Below are 20,313 nucleotides of genomic sequence, written 5' to 3' on the forward strand. Positions count from 1 at the left end.
TTTTTTACTTTTTTTATAAAAATGCAGTTCATATTAAAGCGTGGTTAAATTTCAAGGGCCGATATTGAATGTAAACCATACCTAAACGTCAAACTTTTTTTCTACATTTCATTTGACATTTTCCAATTTCCAAGACTAACTCAATTTCAACCATGGAAAGATACACAATTAAACAATGCGTTAAAGTTATTGAGGCTTATTATGAAAACGGGCATTCAAATCAAAACGGGCGTTCGAAGAAAATCATATTTAGTGATGAGTCACATTTTCACCTCAGTGGATACGTCAATAAGCAGAATTGCCGCATTTGGGCGAATGATAATCCAAGAGTGATTGCCGGAAAACCAATGCACCCACAAAGAGTGACTGTTTGGTGCGGTTTATGGGCCGGCCGCATCATTGGGCCGTATTTTTTCCAAAATGAGGCTGGTCAAGCAGTTACTGTGAATAGTGTTCACTATCGTGAGATGATAACGAACTTTTTATGGCCCGAATTGGAAGATATTTATGTGGACGATATGTGGTTTCAACAGGACGGTGCCACTTGTCACACAGCTAACGAAACAATGGCTCTTTTGCGCGAAAAATTTAATGGCCGAATAATCTCACGTCGCGGCGATGTCAATTGGCCGCCAAGATCATGTGATTTGACACCGTTGAACTTCTTTCTTTGAGGTTATTTGAAAGAAAAGGTGTACGTCGATAAGCCAGAACTAAAGGATGAGATAATTCGGCACATTAACGGCATAGAACCTCAATTATGCTTCAGCGTCATCGAAAATTTTCACCATTTGGCTAATATTTTGTTTAATACGTAATTGAGCCATACCAATATTATTATAGTAAAGAGTAGTGATAATAATTTCTTTAAAAAATTGTCTTTTATTTAAAATTAACACCGTGCCTTGGAACTTAACCACCCTTTACAACAAAATCTATACTCTAAACAAAACAACTATAAAACAAAAGCTTAAAAAAATGTAAAAAAACAACAATTTTTTACCACATTTCGTTAGAATTTTTTAGAAAAACTTTGCATCAGTGTAAAGAGACTAAAATTACATGTTGATTTTTCAGAATTTTTTCGTTGACGAAGTTATGCGTTTTATTCCATATAATGAATGCTCGAAATTTTTATTATATGAATAAAATGCACAAAACCGTAAAAAAATTGTTTTCTTTTAATCAACGCAAATTTATTATTTTACCCACTTCAAGTTTATAATTTTGTATGACAAAATTCAATGGGCTTTAAAAATGCATATCCGAAATTAAAAAACTAAAAATTATATTTAAAAAATTCCAATTTTTGAATGAAATTTGTTATATGTGATGCCTCTAAATCAGCCAATATTTCAGTCTCCTTTAAACTGCCGAAAACTGGTAGTGTTTTTCGCTTTCGCGATCCTACAGGCATGCAAAATGCTTAAGAATCACTGTTGGGCGGGAGACATTAATATTTTTTCCGATAGTCAAGCTGCGATTAAGGCCCTGTCGTCGCCATGCTTTAGCTCTCTTCTGGTCAACTACTATAAGGAGCAGATCAAACGTCTCGAACGTGCAGGAAACATTTCTCTTATCTGGGTTTCAGGGCATAGGAATATAGAGCGAAATGAAATTTCCGATCAGCTTGCCAGAAAGGATCGACAGAACCGGCTTCTGTTGTCCCCATCTGAGACATCGGTGTCCCCTTAACCGTTGTGGACACGAAACTGCACAATTTATTTCTTACAAAAGCACAAATAAGATGGAGTACGACAGAAGCAGGACGCTAAGGTTGTTGGGGATCCCCCACCATTCAATTTCTAAACTCATAGCAGCGTCCACCGGTCACTGGGTGAACGAAACTCATGCGGAGAAGCTAGGACTTCCGCACAACCCCCTTTACGGAATCTTTGGGGTTCCGACAGATAAAGAGACGGTTGAAAACTTTGTTTGTAAATATCCGGGTTTGCCGACTAGACGCTTTATGTTGCTTAGTGTGCCTTTTGGGAATAGCCTAAGGCAGCTCGCCAGCATAGATCCCTTTTCTCACCTCCACTGCATCAACAATGGGTTTTCTTCCTTTAAGTTGTGAAATTTTTCGCGGGTCAAAACGGCTACTTGTAGCTTGCCCGTGGTACTCTTGCCATCTAAATTGTCTACCTATACAAAGCCTGAAACTTCAAGTTGTTCAGTTTTTGTTGTCGAACACAATTTATCATCCAATTTTGTTTTTAAATAACTTTTCTACTAAATAAAAGATTTTAGGTGTTGGAAATCTTTATTTTACTCGGCTGTTTGTATACTGCAGTTGTCCCATTCACGTCAAATTGACGTACGAAGCCATTTGCAAAAGTTATAAATTTTCTGATAGACTGATTAATTTTGCGCCACCTGTTATGAGCAATTTTTTTATAATATATAAAGTAAAAAAAAAGAATACATTAAATTAATTAAGTAATAAACAGTCGAAACTTTGCTCTATGTGTCACTGCTATTATTGTGAACACAAGTGTATGTATAGTATATGCCCATATGTGTGTTCATGCATATGTTGGCAGGATTATATGTATGTAGTTGTTTGTGTGTGCGCATCACTCTGTGCCGCGATCATTTCCATTGGGAGTGGCCGCTTAAGCGCTTTTAGGCCACCATCAAAGTGAATTTTAGTGGCCACATTTGCCGTCTGCGATTGGGCACAAAAATTAAATAAAACTATAACAACAGCATCAATGAATATATAGAAATATAAAACGATGGAGCGTATAAATAAATGAATAAAAGTTCGACTCGTTAAATGGCTGGATGAATAGGAGCGAAACTTTCATTGAGTTTATGGCAAATTAGTCGCACTTCACTCCAACTAATGTGCGCATCGGCACATTCACCAACACGGCAAGCAAGGTGTTAGCTAAAGCCCATCGGTTGTTGCCTTTCTGCGCTGCCCAATTGCCACCCTTTGTTTTGGGAACATTTCACTCATAATCGAAATTATCATCATAATTCGATTCGAACGCTTCGGACCTTTCAGCGCTGACGCCGTCGTATGCATCGGAAACTTTTATAATTTTTTTATGTTTTTATAATACCCACATACATATGTACATATATATATGTATTTATACATATTCAGTATGTGATGAGAAGCAGTTTCATTCTTCTCGCTGCGCAACGAGTACTCGCAGATCAAGCCGTCGATTGCCATTAGTTTGTTAGGCCGTTGGGGGTAAATGGACTGATCAACTCACTGGGCACACTTAAATAAAACCATAAATCTCTTGCCCTATTTTTGTAATTCATATTTAATTTTTTTTTTATTCTTTACAACCTAAATCCAAACAAGTTTTGTATAGTAAACTCTGAGATTTTAGAATATATGGGCGTTCCATTAAGACCGCCTGCTTAATATATAACTGTAATTTCTGTAGTTTGGCGTATAGTGAGTATTATTAATATTTTTCTTTTCGACAGCTGTGAGGTTTGTTTTGCATGGCGTTCGGCGCAGAAGCTTGGACGATGACTCTTGGAGTGTTTGGGAGAAAGATTCTTCGGGAGATTTTTGGACCTTTGCACGTTAGCAAAGGCGAGTATCGCAGGCGATGGAACAATGAGCTGAATGAGCCTTATGAGGATATGGACATAGTGTAGCGAATAAAGATCCAATGGCGTCGTTGGCTGGGTCGAGCTTTGGATATAATATAACATCCCGAATATTTTGGAAGCACCACCTCCGTCGCCGGATCTAAATCCGATTGGATACTTGTGGGTAGATTTGGGGCGTACAATTCGGAAATACGAAATTACGTCAAGAAACCGCCTTAAAGCAGCGATACTCAAAGAATGGGCATACAACACAAACGCTAGTTTTCTAAATGCAGAATAGATTAAGAGAAGTTATTAAAATGAAAAGGTATTAGAGATTAGTTAAAAATATTATTGTATTATATTTAAGTTAAAGTTTAGACCACAGTGAAATGGCTGAATAAGTTTTTGCGCAATAAATAAGAACTGAAAGGAGATTCTGATATTTTATATATTAACAGAGAAAAAGTATTCCCGAATACTTTTATGAGGTACTGTACATATAAATAGATCTGAAAAGAAATAAAAAAAATAAGTAATTGGCCCGTAAACTTCTGTTATGTGTTTGGCCGAGCTCCCCCTCCTATTTGTGGTGTGTCTCATTGATGCAGTGATGGTAAATGATATTTTGAAAAATCCCTACACAACCCAAAAAAAATCCCCACTTTTCCTTACGCTTACAAAAAATTATCCCTATACAATTCCCTACATTTTTTCTCCTTTGTTTACACTATAATGAGGCACTTGCGACGTCAAAATTGAATTATTTGCTTAAGTTTTGGACTTGGTGCTCTTTTGACACTTTATACAATAATAAAAACAAATTTTATTTAAAATATATATAAGTACACATATTTATTATATTATAAACAGAAATGTAAAGAAAAATTCAGCAAAAAGACTAAAAATTAGACTTTTCCATTACATTCAGCTCTGTTTAAAGCAAGGCATAGTTTTTATTTTTTCAGAATTCGGCACGGTTTCTTTTAAGAGTGACCACTTGCAGCGCGACATTATGCTCAGCGAAGAACATACTAAGTCTTAATTCGAAATTTCTGGAATCATTTGGCTTACTCGATTTTTTCTTAAAAAACTCTGTTTATTTTAGGTGCCTTTTTTATTGCCTTCATATTTTTTTGGTGCATTTCTAATTCGGCGTGCTTATGAAAATTAGACTTGCCGCAGTTCAAAACTTTGTCGAACGCAGCGCATTTTCATTTGAATGGATTGTTAGCCACAGCTTCCAACCAGCCATTAAAATTGTTGTCGTCAAGCCACTTGTTATTGAACTTTTGTTTCCGATACTTGCATTGTTTTTTCTGGTGTTCCTCCGAAGAGGCAGTCGAAGAGGGGGAACTCATATATATGCATTTTAAATATAAAAAAAGCTAAAACTAAATTATTTGCACACTTACTTCAAAAATGAAAATCACCAGAAAACTAACAATTTTCGCGCGAACAAAAAAATCGCGTTAGCGTTAACGAAGAAAAATACGGCAATGTTGCCATATTAACGCTTTTAAAAGTATTCTGCCATAAAGAAAAAAAGTCTGGCATGAAACCTTACTGCGGATTTCTATTTTAAATGAACTTTTCTAATTTTCCCGTTATTTTAAACTTTTTTCTGTCCTTGAAAATTCCTTACATTTACAGAATTTAACAAAATCTGTTCTTCTTTTCCCTACACCCACTTTTTTCGACAAAAATCCCTACATGTAGGGAATTTCCCCTACATTTACCATCACTGCTTTGATGTTGGTTCACTAATGGAGAGACCTCCTGTTTTAAGCCGACTCCGAAAGGCAAATGTTTTTTTTTTTTACGAAGAGCTTTTTCATTACATGAAAATACACTCGGAAGTTTGACATTGCCTGCTTAAGGGCGGTCGCTATTAGTAACAACTTTTTTATCATTTTTCTGTTTCATGCACAGGGATTCGAGCCTACGCACGCCCGAATGGTAGTCACGCACCAACCCATTCGGCTACGGCGGAAAAAAAACAAAAAAACTGAATACTAATTTTGTTGCCGTCGTTGGTCTCTTTTAGTTTTGCATTTCCAAACACCCTCAATTGGAATATTACATTTTATGGCCACGTGTTCCCGGTATTCGATTACAAAAAATTCTGGTCATTGATTTTAATGATGAGCCACCGAAAGTCAAACAGAGCGCAAAGTGGTTAAAGGTCTGCAAAAGGAACTTTTTAAAACATTTTGGCTTGTCAGTTTGGTGAGTAATTTTTTTTGTTTTTTTTTTTAAATCAGTACGCATAGGCTTACAACAAACCAACTAAAGAGATAAAAAGAGGTAAAAAAAATCCCCTCTAGATCTTTATTTTTTTAATTTGCATAATTTATACACCAAATTTTGCATGAATAATTTGCTTCCAGAGGTATTTCATTTGCAAATTGCCGCTCGTAAAATAAATTAAATTTGACAAACCTATGTATACAAATCCGAGCATGTCATAGTCCGCAGCGGCAATCAGCGATTGGTGTTGAGGGCAATGGTCATAATATGTTAATATAAGCGCTAGTTACTGATTTTTAAACAAAGTGTGTGCGGCCCATGTAAGTATGCATTTGTATTAATGCTAAGCTGAAGGAAATGTTGTTGGTCTCTACCCTCCCACCTGTTGAAATACTTGTAGTGAGCAACAAAAACTGCGAAGTAGAGAAATTCATATGAACCAGAATTTGAATTTTGAAGCCCAACAGGTCTTACTTACCGATCAGAAGAAGCTGAGCGCTATTGACTTCTATTTTAGCTCAACTAACCCTGTGAGAACCACGTAAACTAGAAAAGGCAATGGAAGATTGAGTTTGAGAACTAGTCTGATTTTGCCCTTAGCGGACCACTTCGTAGCAAGCGAACAGAATGGAGTATAGAAAGGAGAAAAGTATGCGGAAACAATCGTCCATCTCTTGCACTACAACTGTAGCATCATACAATGATGACTCTGGCTTGCCGTAAGTTGCTATTTCAAGCAGAGCTGTTGGTTGAGGTTGTGTATTCGAACTCAGTAACAGTGGCTCAGTATATGCCATTTTAATTTTGATAAAATGTTAATTAAAAAATTTATAAATTGAAACATAATCTATCCTTCTGGTAGAATGATATAATTATACTTCTGGTAGAAAAACGTGACATACAGATTGCGCTCCAAGCAATAAGAAGGAGTTGTTCCTAAGCAACGACAAGTGGGCATTCCCACTACTTAGGACTGATAGCGGCATATCACCTACCCTGTCAGGAATCAAATAGATGAAGGAAACCTACGCAAGACAAGTCTTGTCGAGGTCCTATGCTCCCGAGAGGAGTGAACAAGGAAAGAAAATCTAGAGAACTAAGTATCCCTCGAATGACACGGATCACAGAATGTAAGTATGAAATGTAGGCTTTTAATCCAGCAGAGGCGTGACAGTCAAATTCAGAAGCACAACAGGCTGCGGATGACATAAGAATAAATAGAATACAAGAGTGGTATGACGCGAGATTGAAAGAAATTGGAATTACAGAATATAAAACGTGGAGGCGTATGGAAAATTTACTAGCCGAAGCTGGAAATGAGAAATTAAGATGAAATAAGAAAATTGGAAACGGAAATTAGAAAGAACAGGGTGTTTAAAATCAGATAAATGGCTAGGGTAAAATTTTCATACTTGATTAGTTAATTTTTTTATATACAACTGAATTTTTCTTAGTTTGTTCTTCAATGAACGATCACAATTCGAATACCTCTTACATTTTATATCGAAATAGTTAATCCAAGAAACTTGTACTAAAATTGCAAGGCATTTATATTAAATGCAAGTATATATCAGTGTTTTTTAAGAGCTTGAGAGTACAAAAAATAAATATTTTCGGAATGATTTTTTTTTAATATAATCTTGTGTTTTTTTCATGGAATTTATTTTTCTAACATGAAATCTGGCTTATGTCCGCCGCGGCTTCAAGTCACATTGTCCATTCCAGCAGTTCAATTTTTGACTACTTTCGAATAAATCTGAATAATAAATGTAAATGAGTCCAATAAGTGAAAATGCGACACACGAACTACATTTTATAGGCGCGTAAGCCAAGATCCTTACATAAAATTTGCCACGTAGTCGAAGGACAAAGGCTCACAAATTGAGAACGACAACGAATAGATATTTCGGCGTCTTTTGCAACACTGTGCTCTATGAACTTCGCGAATAGGTTTAAATTTCCACAATAAGAAGCAAAAATACACCGGTATATAAAATATAAGTGGCACAACCCTATCCAATAACGAGACAGCGGTAGCCAGCAGCTAAAACACAGTTCTGCAGATATAATTTGTCGAATTAAAAACTCGTTTTTAACTATCGAGCAAAGCATGCAAAGCGTACTAGTTTCCAACTGTACAATTTAGTACTAGTTCCAAATAGCCGTGAAAGGTTTCCAGCGATTACATTTTCCTGCGGGGATGCTGTTGTTGCTACTTGTGCTATTGATATGCGTGTGACAACGTGTCATGTCGCGCGCGCGCGCACCACTAAATAAGACTACAGGTATCACGCACACCTATACTTTGGCACATATCAACACATCAAGTCCACTTAAGTTTCAGTTAGAATTAAATACAACTTTATTAAACTTAAACTTATTCAATGATAAGAATGGCATTGTTTTCTCTGCTTTGTTTGGTTGTTTAGAGATTTATCGGTATTAGCTTTTAAAAGAGCGCACTGGGTTTTTAATACTTGAATTCTTTTCCACTTTCAGATGGAGATTTCTTCAAATTAAAGCAACGGATTACATGCCGATACGCTGGTCAAGCGTGTCTCCGGCACTGAGCTATTCTGGCCATTGATTTATCGCCGCTATTTAGTTGTTTTTAAGCTTACACATTTTTGAATTGAATTTATTTGTGTTGTTGGCCAGTTGCAGGATTACCAAAAAACCGTTTATTCTGTATTGGCCATAAATTATGACGCAGTTAAGCGCATATGTTGACATTATTGATTCGATACTACAAATGTCTTCAATTAAATTTTTAATAATCCTATAAGTCAGTTCAGGGTAGTGCAATATCTTTGTGCGTGTGAGCCTAAATTAGTTCTTTTATTTGAGAAATTATGCTTAATGAGTTGACTTGGGATAAAAATATTAGAGATATAAAAAATATTAAATCGGATTATTGGTATCATAAGACCCAAGTTTAAAACTCTAAGCCCTCATTGGAATGTAATATAATACAATATAAGAGATCATTAGAGAATTATTCCATAGAGGACATCTAGTGCCCAAGATTTGTAAACGAAAACCATAGCGCAGCTGCCTTTAGTAGAAATACTTAAAAATCACCTACTAATACCTATGCAGTCTGTCTGATGGAAGCGAGACCAGCAAAATTCGTTCTCAGAGTTCCGTTATACAAAAAAAATTAAATACTGCTTAGTAGGCCTAGGCTTTTCTCAGAACGCACTGTGCAATTTGTTAGTTTTGTGAGAAATTTACATTTTAATTTTCGATTATTATTTTTGTTTATGTTGGTACACTCGTCTCGAGGATATGTTCACAATTTTGGCAATATATATTAGCATTTTTAGTTTGCTTGTGAGAGCTATAAATAAGACAAGGGTTTAGTGTATTCGGTGATTTTCTGCTATCGACTCTTGGCTCTCCTGGACTCTTCCATTGGACGATTGGGCTTTGGTTTCGATTTCATAGACATATACTCATGATTCGTCACCAGTTAAGACCCTTTTAGGCAAATCTGGATTATCGTTGACGTCATTCAACAATACCTGAGCGACGCTGATACGATTCAGAACCGAATTCGGCGAATGCAATATTCACGGTTAAATGAGCTATTAGTTGCTTATGTCGCTCCTGGGGGCTGATTCCAGTTCTGTGTATGAACGTATGCACGTAAAATTAAAAGTTTTTTCCCGACACTTTCGATTCATGCCTAGTGAAAAAAAAATAAGAAACGTCAAAATGTTTTCGCATGAAAATAACAAAGCGGCATGAAACGAAATAGTTTCGCTTTTTCATTTCCCTCTCGATTCTGGTTGCGTAATAAAGTGAAAAACGCCGCCAAAATATTTTCATATGCAAAAATGGAGAAGGAGGTCCCGGGCAAGCGCGCAAGTGCGAATGAAAAGGAGTTTTTCATTAACGATAAGTAAGTTTTTTTTTACTACTTATTGGATGAAAAGTGAAAAAAGAAAAAAAGTTGGCGAATTAAAAGAAGCGCGAACACATTACAGTTATGAGGGAGCAAACGAAGGTACTAAGGCACTCAAATGAAATAAAATCGAGTTTTGAATGTGGCAAAAATGGAGCTATTTCATTAATTAAATCTTAATTCGAAGAAGTGCTCGTTGGTGGTCATTTCAAAGGACTTCGCCCAACGCGAAATGAAGATCTTAGCATTTTTAATAAAATCCTATAAATATTAAATTATTTTCAAAATAGAAATAAAGTTAGTAAAAATCATTATTTTACCCTTCCTCATCATGAACTCTTGCCTCCAAATCAATCAACATAAATATTCGCGACATAATTTAAGAAAATTTGTTTTGAAATTTGAATAACAAACTTGCAAAAGTTTCATCGCACAAAGGATAATCCTAAAATAATCGTTTGTGAAAAGACATATTGAAAAAGTGACAGAGAAAAGAAAACGAAAATGAAAACTTTTTTTCACTCCACGTTTACACAAAATGGAAATCGACCCCCTGGTGTGCTGTTGACAGTCGACAACTTCAAAGAACTGTTAATCAATCAGGTAAGGTTCATGTTTGGGGTTCTCCGAATACAAATTAGGCCGTTTATATATGTTTACCGCCAATTTGAAAGCATTTTTGATGAATAAAATTTACCAAAAAGCATCATAAATGTCAGCTGCGCAGAAACCAACTTAGGATTTTCCAAGCGGACAACGATCCCAAGTATCGAAGCCGGAGGTGTGTAGAGTGAAAAAAGCAAATTGGGATGAAATGTTAGATTGGCCTTCACAGTCATCTGATGCCAAAGCAATTGAACATTTTTAGATAATATTTTAGCAAAAATGCAAAGAAAAACAAATATGGACGCTTAAACAGTTATCGAATTGGTCAAATAGTGAATTTTTATTTTTGAATAAAGCTACTCTAAAATGTCTCAAGACATTCCGATATTTTGGCGAACCCTTCTAGTGAGAGCCTTAACTGCCTAAGCAATAAGTGGTTCACACCGAGTCACTAATCAATCAAACTAGTAACAAAAATACATGAATTGAACTGATTTGGCTCCTAGCGACTACTGGCTTTTCGAAGACTTAAAGAAATGCTCACCGGTAAGAAATTTCGCTCGAATGAAGAGCTTATCTTTGAGACTGAGGCCTATTTTGAGGCTCAAAATAAATCGTTTTACAAAAGTGGTATTGAAATGTTAGAGTGGCGCTAGAATGACTGCGTTGTGGTTCCAGGAAATTACGCTGTTGAAGAAAGCTAATTTTGAACAAACAAAAAAAGGTGTTTTCTTTGTTACATACGGAACTTTTCATCCCATGTGTCTTGTAAAAATATCTCTTGAAATTAAAGCTTATGGTTTAAAGGCATTTTACTTATTCAACCTTCCAAATTTATTTTGATATTTAATATATTTTCCTATTTTGTTTATAATTTATTTAAATTTTTTAAAGTTTCTCTGGATTTCCAGAAAAAACCCGATTAATATAAATTTTTTTTTTTTACTTTTTAATGTATTACCAACTTTTGGTGTGCAATTTTTTGATTAAGCGACTTACGAGTATTTTCTTACCAACTCTAAATTATATGAAATAGAAAAGAGAGTCGATGTTGATATTTGAATTTGAGGAAGACATTCTCATTGCTGAGTCTGCAGATTGGCAATCACCAGTTAAGAAATTCAATCACACATCTCGCAGAACTCAAAGTAAATCATTTTCTGCGACCGCAAATTACAACTCTGATGTTTCGAACTCATCTTCCATTAGATGATTAATTGTCGAAGCCTTCATTAATTACGATTTAGCTTTTCTAAGCAACTTTGAAGGGCCAGGAATGAAAATTTTGAATCAAACTGAAAGTCATTTCCATCCATATGGACGCCACGAATTAATCGTTCAGAAAATCCATGCTTTGATTCGCAGACTTCAGTGTAGATACATATATCGGCCAACGCAACACAAAAATGCCACAGACTATGCAGCAAGTACTTGCACACAAATATTTTGCAAGTGCTGCGTGCAACATGTTGCGTTATTCAAATCCTTCAGTCTATTTTTAAAAGTATTTCCGAGCGATGTTGCTTATCTGAATACTCTACATACAACACCATCTTTGCACATACATACATACATACCGGAAAATTGCAGATACGAGTACAACACATATTTTCAATATTCAGGCGCAAAGCACTCATTTATACTAATCGCCCAACGGCCTAGCCACCCATCCACCCATCTACCCAGACAACTTCTTTGTTTATTGACATTTGCGACAATCGAATATGTTTTCTAGGCGATTGATGTGCTATCACATTCACGCACACATACACACGCTCATCTTTAAATTTCGTTCTATTTGCGATTTGATTTTTATTGTTGCTATATTTATATACCCGACTCACACATTCTTCCAGCCTTATGCGCCAACAAATTCGCATCACACCTTGCCAACCTCCAGCGCATTGCAGTGCGTTTTTTCGCGCCTTTTATGGTCGGTTCATTCGCCTCTTTATCCGTCGTTCGTTTGTCGCTAGTCAATAGTCCGCTAGTTTGCCTTTCGTGTGCGTGATCACAATCGAAACTTGAGTAGGCATATTATTTTAATTAAAAAACACCCCGCGCTAAAAGAGTTGTTGGCTGGCGCGCATATCTCACTAGCAGCATCGCTAGCCAAACGCCGCAAGCGGCAGTAGCAGCAACAACTAGCACGGCCTGCCCACTCCTTCCACCACTTCACACATTTTGTTCGAGTCTAAAGATCGATGCGATGATCTGCTTGGCCGTCCAACTCTAATCGCTCCAACGCGCCATCGATCGCATCGTACTACGTTGCTTCGGCCGCTCGCCGCACTGGGTGTCTCCATCGCTGGCAGTTCTCGCTGCACTCGCCTCATTTGCATCTTTGATGGCCTCAGCCATTCGTTGTTGTTGGCTGCGTATTTCCTTTTTGGCTGCCGTTTGTGACAATTGACATGTATGTCCGTCTGCCTGTCTGTGGGTCGGTGGTTTGTTGGTCTGCGTGCGTTGTGTCTGCGTGTATTTGTGTGTGTTTTATGTGATATTCATGTGTGCATTTATTGCATGTTTAGCGTAAATGCGATTCTTATCGTTTGTCAAATTGAGTGACGAATCGCCGTACATGATGAGCAACAACGAGACATCGACACAGACACCGACACCGACACCGACACGACACTGACAATAACATTGTCGGCACTGATTTGGTTCTATCCACCTTCCACACCACGACTTGTTGCATGTGACAGAGATAATGCGAAATGCCAAGAATAGTAATGGAAAAGTTCCATGGCTAGCGGTTGGAGCGGGTGCCAAAACTTTTTACACACAAATGCATAGAACACTCGAGGACGGGGCAGATGTTGTCTGCCTCACATACACATTTCATTTTTGCTCCAAAAGGCAAATAAATTTCAAAGGCTACTTAAGAAACCAGCCCTAAGCTGTTTATGTGTGAATCCTATATTCATAGCAATGCCTTTAAGGGGGGCCGGGTGGTCTAGAAACTTCAAAAAATCGATTTTTTCGATATTTCGAGAGTATAGTATCTTAAGAATATACTGTGAAATTTTCATGAGGAAATTCTCAATATTATAGCTTCTACAGCCCATTGACTAGGTAGAGAGCGGTCCGCGCGCTCCTGTACCCTAAATTTTAATTTTCATGAAAAAAAATCGATTTTTAGAGAATCAAATTCAAAAGCGCGCCATCTTGTCAATTTTTTTTTATTCTAATAGGACTATGAATAAGTTCGTGCGGTTTTTTTTCGAAATTTGAAACTTTATTGACGTAAAATGGTTACAAATTTAATATTCAAAATATTGTCCATCGCTTACTACTACTTTTTCCCATCTTTCTGGCAATTCACGGATTCCCTTTGTGAAAAATTCGGTCGGTTTTGCCGCAATCCACGAATCGATCCATTTTTTGACTTCATCGTAATTACGGAAGTGCTGGTCAGCCAGGCCATGTTGCATCGATCGGAAGAGATAGTAATCGGATGGCGCAAGGTCTGGACTATACAGCGGGTGGGGTAGGACATCCCATTTGAGCGTTTCTAAGTATGTTTTGACCACTTGTGCAACATGTGGCCGAGCATTGTCATGTTGCAAAATAACTTTGTCGTGTCTATCGGCGTATTGCGGCCGTTTTTCTCGCAGTGCTCGGCTCAAACGCATCAATTGTCGTCGGTAGACATCCCCCGTAATCGTTTCATTCGGTTTCAGTAGCTCATAATACACAACACCCAGCTGGTCCCACCAGATACACAGCATAACCTTCAGGCCATGAATATTCTGCGCCGACGTCGATGTTGAAGCATGGCCAGGGTATCCATACGTTGCCCGACGTTTTGGATTGTCGTAATGGACCCACTTTTCATCGCCAGTCACAATTCGATGCAAAAAACCCTTTCTTTTGTGCCGTTGAAGCAGTTGTTCGCATGCCATAAAACGGCGTTCAACGTCTCTTGGCTTCAATTCATACGGCACCCAATGGCCTACCTTTCGGATCATTCCCATGGCTTTTAAACGTTTGGAAATGGTTGATTGATCAACTCCCAAAGTTTTTGCAACCTCTTCTTGCGTTTGAGCCGGATCTTGATCGAGCAATTCCTCCAATTCGGTATCCATGAACTTTGGCGGCGCACCCTCGCGTTCTTCGTCTTCCAAGCCAAAATCACCACTTTTAAAGCGTGCAAACCACTTCTGGCACGTTCGCTCAGATAGAGCATGCTCACCATAAACTTCCACCAAGATACGATGACTTTCGGCTGCTTTTTTCTTCATATTAAAATAATGAAGAAGAATTCCCCGCAAAAACACATTATTTGGCACGAAATTCGACACTTTCAAGTGTGGTAAAAATATTGTTGTTTACGCTTCAAATAAAAAACTTATACTGACGTTTGTGCCTTACGACAGTAGCTCTCCAATGAATGTTTGGAAATGTGGATCGATGGAATAATAATCAAGTTACGCCATCTGTTGTAAAACCGCACGAACTTATAAATAGACCTATTAATATAGTAGCGGGATATAACTACAGTCGTACTGATTTATAATTTTTTTGGTTTTTGTGTTTCAGATAAATAGCAGAGCCAAACTAGAGAACACCGTCCAGGTCCAATTTTTCAGAAGGCTCAAAACAGCGTCATGTTTTTAATTATTAAAATTTAAAAACATTTTTTTTTTGCATTTTTGTATGTAAAAAAAGTGAAATAAAAGCCTAAACAATTTGATTATCGTTTTTCATTTTTTTCCGAGCTCTAGACCACCGGGACCCCTTAAGTAAACAAATTAAATTGGATGGCTGCCTTTTCCTGAAATTACAATTAGATTATTACAATCTTGTGTGAAGTGATATACTGGATCGCCAAATATTTTTACTAAATTCAGCATCGCTTTTTGATATTTGTTGATTTATTACTACTTTTTCGAAATTTCTAATTTGGAATTTATTTTCCCTTTTCGTATATTTTAGTCCGTTTGTTGTGTTTTTTACTTATGTAGTGATTTTGAAATATGATAATTTGAAGTGAACCAAGAGCATCGTGGCCTTATGTTCTTGGCTGGAATTTGAGGAATTTATGATAAGAAAATTATGAAAATCTATATATGATAACGTAGCAGTTGTGCTTATTAAAACTGGCCTCAAAAACGAATGAACGGATAGCAACCAAATTAAAAAATGTATATTCCTTTGATCCATGATGCGGATGTGCGTTAATCGGAAAATTCGTATTTAAGGCCACATTTCGATGAAACTAAAAATGAGATTAAAAATAGTTCTACGACAAATGAGGTGGCGCTAGAATTCAAATATTGCAAAAATCTAGTTGGCACCGGATTGGAGTTATTCGGAATCTTTTTATTTATAGTCTTTCGATGAATCTTAAAACATATGCTGCAGGTGAGATTAGTCACATTTCTACGAAAAATTGCAACACTAGTATATATAGAGGGTAGTACGGCATTCGAGGACAACTTGAGAGTGAAAAGAAGAATCTCTGTAGAATGGAATGTAGTCAGCTGTTATTTGTGCGGTAGGTCAAACATAACATCTCATGCGCTTTAGGGTGTTTAATGTTGCTCCGACATAAACTGTCTTCTGCGCATAAAGTAGGATTTGTACTGGAGATCTTCATGTACAGCTCGGCGGATAAGAATCTAAGAAATATGTAGCTCTCTCGTATGGGCTCTCATTGATATTGAAGGGTCCTCGTCAATGGTCGATGGTCAATGGCAGCAGATTCGACAATGGCGCCTGATGCTTCCAATTCACAGTGAACCTTATGAATGAATAAATCGGAACGCACTAAACGAAAGAAATGATCTCACAGCTTCTATACCACAGTTCTGTTCTACCTAGACTAAGATTCAATATTTAAATCGGGTAATTTAATGAATTAGAATTTCAGTATTGTGGAGATTAGGGATTTCCTACAAAGAAATAAGGAAAGTTTTGAGCCGAAAATCATCATTAGTAACTATCGGGCTTGAATATAGCGGCTTGAAGAATTTTCTTATTAGCCGTACCGTTTTTCACCCACAATTCCTCATTCTGATTGCTTGAATGTTTCCCTTGTCACTCAATCGCCTCATCACCTTTCAACTTTATTGATATCTCACCAGACGGACTCCTGGTTAAACTGGCTTACAAATAATTCATGACCTTTTACCCTGGAACCAGACCATGAAAACCCTATGTAAGATCGATTGCTAAGTCAGTAGATTAGTAAGTGAGCGCTTTTTTAGTCGAGGGCAAACATCTAAGATAACCTAACCGATTACCGTCATTTTCACCTCATCTATGATTGCGTCTGCCTATTCCCAGTTCTGTTTTGAAGAGGTTGAGCTCTTTTCTCTGGGATGATGCCCACGACGAGGAAACCCTCATGAGTAAAACTATACCGGCATAGCAGTACGTGCGTCTTGTAACCTCACGGCTACTTCTAAGTGCTAAAGACCTCTCCACAATCTTCTATTTAATGGCAGAACTGCCAAGACGGTATTACATCATGGGGATGGTTAGCTCAAAGGTTAAAAGTATTGTTGACGCCTATGAATCTTCACGCGTCTTAGATCATTATGAGTATGTGTTATATGCGCGCAGACTCCCTTCTAGTTATCACATACGATTCACAATATTTTCCCAGCTTAAAATTTCTCCCCTCAGCAGGCAATAGCAAGCCCACGAGTGTATTTCTGCCATGAAAAAATTCTCATAAAACAAATATCTGCCGTTCGTAGTCGGACTAAAATTGCAGGTTCCCGCATTTGTGGAACAACATCAAGACGCACGCCACAGATAGAAGGAGGAGCTTCGCCAAACACCCAAAAATGTGTCATGAAAGAAATTGAGTTAGGTGGTAGTTTGTTCCTTTAAAGTTTCTTCTAACCACGTTGTAGGATGAGCATTAGCTCAAGCGTTCATCTACCCTTACGTGATCTGCTCCGCCGGTCTTGCCAGTGCGCGATCGATCGACGAGTTTCTTCTGCTGCAATTTCTTTACGTCTTGCTCGACCGTCGTATTCGGATAGCCTTAAATATACTCTATTCATTTCTTTTACAGATATGGCTACCGGGATTGGTCCTGCAATGACGAAGGAAGCATCATCGGAAAAGTTACAGAATCCGCAGATAGTCCGCAAAGCGCTGTTGTCTGCAGAGGAGGTTGAGCATTGCGAATAACAGATGTTAAAGTATAGTCAAATTTCAAAGCCTAGAAATTTGTTTACCTAAGCTACCAAATGCCGTCTACATTAAATGAAACTACCGATTCCCAACCCTCTTCCCTGATCCCGACATTATTCATTTACTCTTGCACGTAGACGCATTTGGAAATAAAAACGTATGCGTATGTATGCGTGTATGCAGTCCGGACATATACATACATACACACAATCAAACTAACTAGATACATTTATTTGTAGCTGCAAAGCCCTCAACAAAGTTTTCACTATTCGCTGTATCTATTCTAAAATTCGCCGATCACAAGCGATCGTCTGCGCCTGTTACTGCGGATCGCCTGAAACGTTGACACATTGCTGCAACGAATGCGTGCGTAAGTACGTTTACTATATATATATGTATGTGTGTATGTGTGGAATAAATGTATGGAAGTGCATATTTAATACGTTGTAGGAGTCGGTGCACAGCATTTGCGTCATTGCCTCCTTTCGCATAGAAAACTACGAGCTCCGACACAATAATGGGCGCTTGCAACACATCACTCCCACCACAGAGACTCACTGGCTGTGGGACTTTCCACAGTATATTGCACACATGCATCTGCACAGACACAATAGCAGCAGCAGGAACAACAAGAATATACGCCAAACCGTGCAGCAGTCAGTGAACGTCATCGACATGATCGTCAGCACCAAATGTGGCAGCGTCATCACCAACCGTTGCTGCTGCAACAGCAAATGTAGAATCAAAACCAAAACAGCAGTCTCATCGGTGGCAGCAACATGCTTGCAGCATCTGCTGCATCATCGGCGGCAGCAATGATGATGGTGGTGGCGGTGGCGATGGCTGTAATGTGGCACAAGATTTATCACATTGTTTCACAGCTCGACTGTCTGTCTGGCTGTCTGTCGGTAATTTTGTTGTTTCCTTTTCAGCTTTTTGCACATATCTTTCCAACATTTTTTGCATTACTTCAGCACTGCCCGCGCCAGTCACACCTCCACCTCCACTCTTGTGTCAAGTATCCACTGCACTTACACATACACATACAGACTTAAATACATATGTGTGCGGCAGTTTTTGTTGTCTTGTTTGTAGTTCTGTCACATCGTCAGGAGTGTAGTGAACTTTTGCCGTTGTCGCATAAATAAAATCGAAACTATTTTGCGTCATGTTTTAGATTCATTGCACTTGAAGGCGGTGCAATGCGCAGAAATTAAATACATTGCCTGTTGCGGTGGTGGAGGCCACATGTGGCTGTAGTGAAACCAAGAGGAAAAACAACAAATAATACGGAAAAAACAGAAAAAACGCAGAAAATATCGAATAAATAGTGAAAAAAAGAAGAAGAATTTTAATGAGTACTGTATCATAGAAGGGAAGAAAATCACTTGCAATCTCAGCAGTGGTCCGTTGAAATGCAACTCTTGCGAATGTTGCATGTGGGGGAGTTTGTTGCAGTACAACAACCAGAGCTCTATACTCGCACCATAAGTGCAAGCACGTAAAACACGGTGCACGTCTGCCTTATAGGAAATTAAATATTCTCCAAAATAGGTGGAATAATCCTAACTGTGGAAGTTGCAGAGAAGATCCAAATGGAAAAGGCACAAAAAAGGGGTTAAGGCAGAAACTAAAACGAATATTAAGACAAAAATGGGACAAATCACAATTAAGTGCAAATAACTTTGCATCATGGCAATACAACAACAATGGTTGGTTGGTTGGTTTAAGGGTGACCCCGCATCGGAGTGCCTCATATACCGCAAGTTGGGTCCGTTGTGTTGCCCTAGAGCTCATTATGTTATATGATTTCCCCACCTAACCGAGATTTTGGTCAAAGATATTAATTCGTTTCGAGAATTTGATGAGAGATTCGATTTTCAGGTTCGAGAGTACTGAAAGATTGTCAATTGTTGGAGAGCCAAGAAGAGCGAGTCGACTTCTGGCTAGACCGGGACAACTGCACAGCAAATGTCTGCTCGATACTTCCACATCTTCGTCCTCGCAGTATCTGCACAGGTCGTTTTGAGGAACCCCGAGCCGACGTGCGTGAGTGCCCAAAAGGCAGTGGCCGGTGATAAGAGATATTATATGCCTTAGTTCGTATTTCGAAAGACTTATAAGGGTTTTTGTCTGTTTCAGATTGCAGGATGGCCAGATTTGTCTGGTCGTAACGCAAGTAGTTTCCACTCGCCACCTCCGATCAGCAATGCTGTGAAATTCTCGATCAATGAGCATTTTACATGTTGAGAGCGGAATGTGGATTGTGGGTAAGTTACTAACATTTGATTGCGCAGCTCCAGCTCTTGCGAGCTCATCAGCTTTGCAGTTACCTTCGAATTCACTGTGACCCGGTATCCAGATAACTTGGACAGAATTCTGAACACTTATCTCGTTAAGAGATAAGAGACAGGATCGAACCACATCTGAGTGGGTATAAGAGGAGCTGAGTGCTCGGACGGCCGCTTGACTGTCGGTGAAAAAGCGGATATCCTCTAGTGATATTCTATTTTCTAAGAGAGTTTTCGCAGCATACCAGATAGCGCATACTTCCGCTTGGAATACGCTACAGTAGTCGGGTAATCTAAATGATAGATTGATGTGAGGGGAATTGGAAAAGATTCCAAATCCCACTTTGCCGTCTTGTTTTGAACCATCTGTATATATAATCAGAGGGCCATCGATTTCGGTTAGATTTGTCTTCCATTCTTCCCTAGTTGGGAGTGAACAGGAGAATAGCAAGGGTGGTGATGGAAGACAACAACAATATGTATATACATATTTGCCATCATAATTTACAAATGTCGCTATGCCAGGCCATTTGCACTCGA

This window comes from Anastrepha ludens, chromosome 4 (genome assembly GCF_028408465.1).
Source record: "Anastrepha ludens isolate Willacy chromosome 4, idAnaLude1.1, whole genome shotgun sequence".
NCBI lineage: Eukaryota > Metazoa > Arthropoda > Insecta > Diptera > Tephritidae > Anastrepha > Anastrepha ludens.